We start from the raw sequence: 6,206 nt of genomic DNA, 5'->3' as shown, positions 1-6,206 counted from the left end.
ATGGCCTCTTCTCTGTGTGCTCAGGGAAAAAGGGACACCTCACACCTCTAGTGTCTCTTCCTCATGTAAAAAGGACACCAGTCTTCTCAGACCAAAAATTATACTCTTATGACCTCATTTACCCTTGATCCCCTCCTAGGGGTCTTATGTCTAAATGCCACTTGGTACCTGTGATGTTAGAGCTTCAATATATGGCTTTTGGGGGACACAAAATCCATAACAAAAGCCTCATCACATTACTATTTGTTGCATAGTAACCTCTATCCCCATCTCCCATCTCTGCCACACTACCGAGTTTCCATATATGTGGGCTTCTCTATTCTACAGCACCCCATTCTGAGTTCTGTATTATATTCCGCTTGTACTGAGATCGTGTTCTCACCTATGAAAGCTTTGCACTAAGTCATGATTTCTGTTACTCTTCTTACCTTGTTATTCTTCCTTAGGATTATAATGGTCATTCTTAACCTTTTGTTCTCCTACATAAATTTTAGAATCAACTTGTCAACTTCCACTAAGAACCCTATAGGAATTTATATTAGAGTTTTATCAAAGCTACAAATCAATTTGGGGAGAATGGATGTATTTATAATATTGTTTGAATCCTTGAACACGCTGCCTTCTTCATTTGCCCCTCCCTCTCTCCTTTTCTCCTCCCTTCCTTCATTCTTTCCTTCCCTCTATCTCCTTCCTCTTTTTCCTCCCTCTCTCCATTCCCCAGTCTCCTCTCATAGGCAAATATTCAAATTGGTTTGGTTTGAATCTTTTGGTTTGTAAGTATTATTGTAACACATGCTTTCCGCGTATGTTAGTTTCTGTAAATGATATTGTGTAATAGACTTCTTTCTCTTTCTTATTCTCTTCTTCTCATCCTTGTCATTCAGATGTATTTAAGTGCTTATAGGTATAGCACTAGACAGTCATGGCTAACTGCTGCATAAAACTCCAAAATGTTACCTTGTCTTACCTAATCACTCTCCCAGTTATGGGGACTCAATTGCTGTTACAGGAATATTCTAGCTTTGTTTCTTCCTAAAGTTGACAATTTATAATTTTTTTAGAACTTTGTTTTATGTAAGTTTTCAAATTTACTGGCTTTAAGTATTAAGAATATTCTCTTGTTAAATTTTAATCGATGTTGTATCTGCAGTTGGAGCCCTCTCACTTCCACAATGTCTTGTGTATTTTTCCTTCAGTTTTTTCTTGACTGATTTCCTCAGATGTTTGGTTATTTTATTAACCTACTTTCTTTGTTTTCTGTTTCATCTTTTGTCTTCACTCTTAGGAGCCACTTTTGGATGACTTAAAAAATACCTAACACTTACCAAATGATTGACATTGCATCCATAGGTTATATAGGATCATATGTTGTCTTCAGGATAATATTTCTAGGAGAGAGGTGATATCATTGTATGTATCTTACAACTGGGAAACTTTGTGAAAGTCATAGAGTCACCTAATCCCAAAGCTAAAATTCAAATCCAAGCCACATGTACTATGCCCTTCTTCTATTTTCTTTCAAATACAACCCAAAGAATAAAGATAATGTTTAACTTCAGGGAATAAATTAGTCATGCTGGTTTTCAGGTATGAGATGAAGCTACAGAACATTTGTATTGAACTTGATGATAGTCAGTTCACGGCTGCTACCTTCAGCAGTACTTCTGTGCCACGGCAGGCAGAACGAGAGGGCTTAATTATCATCTGTGTCCTATCCAGGCCTTTTATTTCCAGATATATCTGAGCAAAAACAAAATAGGAATTGTCTCATATACAATGGAGTGCTTCTCTCAAATTATCAAATTGTCATGTAATAAATGGTAATTATAAATTTCAGTTTTGAATTAGCTTGTTTGGAATCAATTTTCAAAGCATTTTCCAAAGCTGCATCTAGTTCTCACTCTTTTTACATTTTGAATGGCCTGTTAGGTAGGCAGCCCAGTTATTATTCTCATGCTACTGATGCAAATATGAGAAGTTAAATAACTTGCTCAAGGTCATATACATAGTAAGAGGCAGAATGATTCCAGAATACAGACTTTCTGGCTCTCAGCTTATTCGTTGATTTTTTTTAATTCCTACCTTCTTTGTATACTTATGAATCACCTTGTCTATGGAAGGTACAGTGTTGGGCACTGTAGTATAAGAGAAAATTATATAAGTCATAAGATAATAAAAATAATTATTAAAAATGTTACAAGAGAGATTCATGTAAAGCATTATAGGAAATTCAGAGGGGAGAATATACTTTTGAGAGGAATGAAAAAGGATTATATTTTTCTCCTATGTGTCAAATCAATCTCAAGAATTAACCAACATCAAAATTCTAGAGGAAATTTTTGGAAAATTTGTAGCATAATATTATATTACATCCAATAGAGTAAACAGACAAGACAATTAAAGAAAATTCTGAAAAGAAGTGAGTTAACTGGACAGCTCAATCTACTACAATACTCCCCACAGAAGGATTTGATGAACTTTCCAGATTTTTATAAGACTGCTGTTAGATCACCACTCTCACCATCAGACACTGCCCACTTTTCCCATATTATAACCAAGGAGAAGGTTGTAAATAGAAAAATTACTCACCTTCTCCTATGAAACTATTAGGCATAAATGCCATCATGCTTTGGATACTTCAGTCACTTTCAGAAATCTGAGAACCTAAGTCATCAAAGCACATGTGGAGATATCACCGTATATGAGGATCTATGTCCCCTAATGATCTAAATCAGTGGTCCTCATCCTTTCTAATGCCATGACCCTTTAATACAGTTCCTTGTGTTGTGGTGACCCCCAACCATACAATTGTTTTTGTTGCTACTTCATAACTGTAATTTTACTGTTATGAATCATAATGTAAATATCTGATATTAGGCCATCCCTATGAAAGGGTTGTTCAACGCCCAAAGGGGTCACGATTCACAGGTTGAGAACTGCTGATCTAAATCCTTCCACTTTGCTCTCTGTCGCTTATGCTTGCTCTTTGGCATTATCTCGCACATCTTCAGCCTCTCCTCTGAAAAGTCATCCCTTTATCTTATGATCTGTCTAACACCGGATTCTCCCCTGAAAGGAGGACACTGCTGTCCTGAAAGCCCTTTCTAGTGGCACTTGCTCTTTCTCACACTGTGACCACATTGTGGATTTAAGAGATGCTGATGGCACCCTTCTTATTCATTATTGTTTCTCTAGTTATTTTCTTTTTTCTCTTCTCTCAGAAATGTTTTGAGGCATATACCATTCAACTAATCTACCTTTACTCTTCCTTCTTACAACCATTCCCTGATCATCTAGCCATATAACACATGGAAGCTTTTAGTTCAGTTTTAGAGATAGCTAATGGTCCATCTATGTTACATTCCTGTCATCATCCTTGATGACTTCAGTAATTGCGTAGATGGCTCATTCAACAACCTGTCCTCTCTGCTGGGAGAATGGGGACTGAAGACCCCATTCTTGGTGAAGGAAAGCACCCCCAGAAAAAGAGGAAAACTAAAAAGTAAGCTGAGTGAGTCAGAACAAAGAAAAGTCAGTTAGTTTATGTTTAAGCTAGCCATTGCTAACAAGCTTGTTGCCTTTCCTGAAATTCTAGCCTGTTAGGGATACAGCTTACAAACACCCTGCTGGGTCTGTGAGCACTCTGAGGAGAGTAATGGCCATAGAAGAGATTATGGCAAGTCCTAGAAAAGATACATCTTCTGGGGCGTTTCCTGCCCATTAAACAGGCAAAGCAGATGCCTGCTGTGAGATCTGCATTTACCTGGGGCAGAGACCAGGGGAGTAGCTTGAGCTTTGAGACATGGGCAGAAGAGCTTATATCCCTTATAGCAGAGGAAAGTCCTCTGTGGTTGTGATGGGGGGAAAATGCCTCCCTCCCACTGATCCCTCAGAGGAAATTAATGCTGGTGGCATTTTACTCCACAGACTACTAGCAGAGCTTAACACCTCCCTAGAAATCTGTGTGTGTGACCTCCAGCAGGAGGCTCTCCTGATACAAGGCTCAGATTTCAGATTTCTGAAGGCTACCCTAAGGTTAATAACAAGAACAATAGGAGCTGATATGATCAATCCAAGAAACTGCTGACATCTTTGTTCCCTCCCTCATCTTACCCTCTGGGCAAATAGACTTCAATAAAATCAGAGTGGAGCAAACACTCTGGGCCATTGCCGGAACCCCACAATGGGCAATGGACCCCTGAACTCCTGCTTTTAATTCTGCTTTATGTCTCTTGTCTTTCTTTATCATTGCTCCTGACTTTATATTTCTTTAGGCGATTGCTGCCAGTTTCCACAGGTCTCAGAGGAAACTGCTCTCGGGGCAGGACCCGGACACCTCTCAAATCTCTTTACTTAGAATGACAACTTCAACCAATCAACCTCAGCCTCTAGTAGTAGTGGACTCTAGACCTCATCATTACTTTTTAACTTAACTCTATTAGTTAGACTCTAGACCTCATCATTACCTTTAACTTTTCCAGATCTTAATTTCAAGTATTCCAATCTTTGTCAGTCACTCCTAGCTTTCTAACGTATTTATTTCAAAATACTTGAAACATAAAAGTCCTTTGACTCATTGGGACCTTCATTTCATTGCCTTGCCTCTTCTTCCTTTATATCATACCTCTATTCTCATTTCTTCTTTTTTAACTAGATTGAATTCCATGGTGACCACTTCCTTGCATACAACCTAAATGGCCTTTCTCCTTTCTCTGTCTCTAAGGCTCATTCGGCCAGACTACAACCTTGGTTTAATGAAACTCTCTATCTCCTATCTCCTGGCTTCTGAGCAGAGTATGGCCAGAAAAAAACCTATCATCATGCTGCATGGACACATTTTAAATTTAAAATCACAACGCTCAAGTGAACTCTCAGTACTGCCCAGCCAATTTTCTTTGTCTCTCTAGTCAATTTACTTTCCCACTCTTTGAGAAGATGATTTCACACCTTCTGTCTCTTCAAACCTGTTCTACCCTTCTCACTCATAACTGATGCTCTCACTTCCTGTTTCACTGACAAATGAGAACAATCAGAAGAGAAAATGTGTCTTTCAGTACCAAATTTGTCAGTCTAAATGTATCTGTACCCTTCTGTACAGATACAGAAGCATGTGGGATAAACTTATCCAGCTGCTGTCAAATGCTCCTATACTGGATCTTGCCTCCTGCGAACTACTCAAGGATTCCTCTGGACAGTCCCCCTTGCCTCTTGCATCATCCATTTCCACATTTTTCTTTGGTCATTTCGATCAACAAGCAGACATGCTTACTGAGGAAGAATTCCTTATTTGCTCCTAGGGGAAGGAGGAGGAAACGCTCTGACTGGTGAACAGAGGAGTTAAATTCACTCAGGTCTTTCTTCTTATCTCTTGCCTCCTTGGGCTCCTGTGCCTAAAGAAAACCCACATTTATTTCTTTTCTTAAAATCATAAATTTTACAAGAGCAGACCCCTAAAAGGGAAGGGCTACAATTGTTCAGGGCTGCCAGGGACTGGGCAGGTAATCTCTGTAAAATACTAATATTGTTAATTGTAATTTAGCAAATAGACTTAAATCCACCTGTCCACAGTTTGGGAGGTAATGAAAATGGTATTTTGATCTTTGATTGCCTGTTTCCTATCTCTCAGTAGGCTCAGAATTTGGCCATATGTCAAAGAAATTATTTCAACTCTCAGCATCTCCTATCTTTAAACTATTTCCCTAGGTCTTGTGTTTCTCTATCTCTCACATTGATATTAGAAATGCTCTCCTTTAAAGCAAACTCCCCCGGGAAAGTTGGTCTAACACACTGCAGATACATCCTTCTCTCCTCTGACCTCTTCAGACTTTCGATCCCAACATTCCACTGAAACTGCTGTCAAGACCATTGGCGACTCACATCTTGCCAGAGCCAACAGCCAACTTCAGCACTTGAATTAATCTCTCAGTCTCATTTGCCATACCTTTCTTAAAAAATTTTTTTTTCCTCTTGGATTCTTGAATTTTCCTTCTGTCTTAAAATGCATTTTTTTGTTTTCCTCTTGGCTTTCTGAATTCCAGACTCTTCTTTGCGGACACCACTGAGGTAGGTTTCACTCTGAGTTACCAGCAAGCTCATTGGTGAATTAGTTTTCAAGCTTTTTTGTTCTCCTTCCCTGCCATCATCTAGTAACTTTCATGACAGCATGAAAACCACATTTCCTTGTGATTCTTTTTTTTTTTTTTTTT

Source organism: Otolemur garnettii, unplaced genomic scaffold (assembly GCF_000181295.1).
Source record: "Otolemur garnettii isolate 467f Iridium unplaced genomic scaffold, OtoGar3 scaffold00011, whole genome shotgun sequence".
NCBI lineage: Eukaryota > Metazoa > Chordata > Mammalia > Primates > Galagidae > Otolemur > Otolemur garnettii.
The sequence above is the reverse complement of the archived record's forward strand: the minus strand, read 5'-3'. Positions refer to the sequence as shown.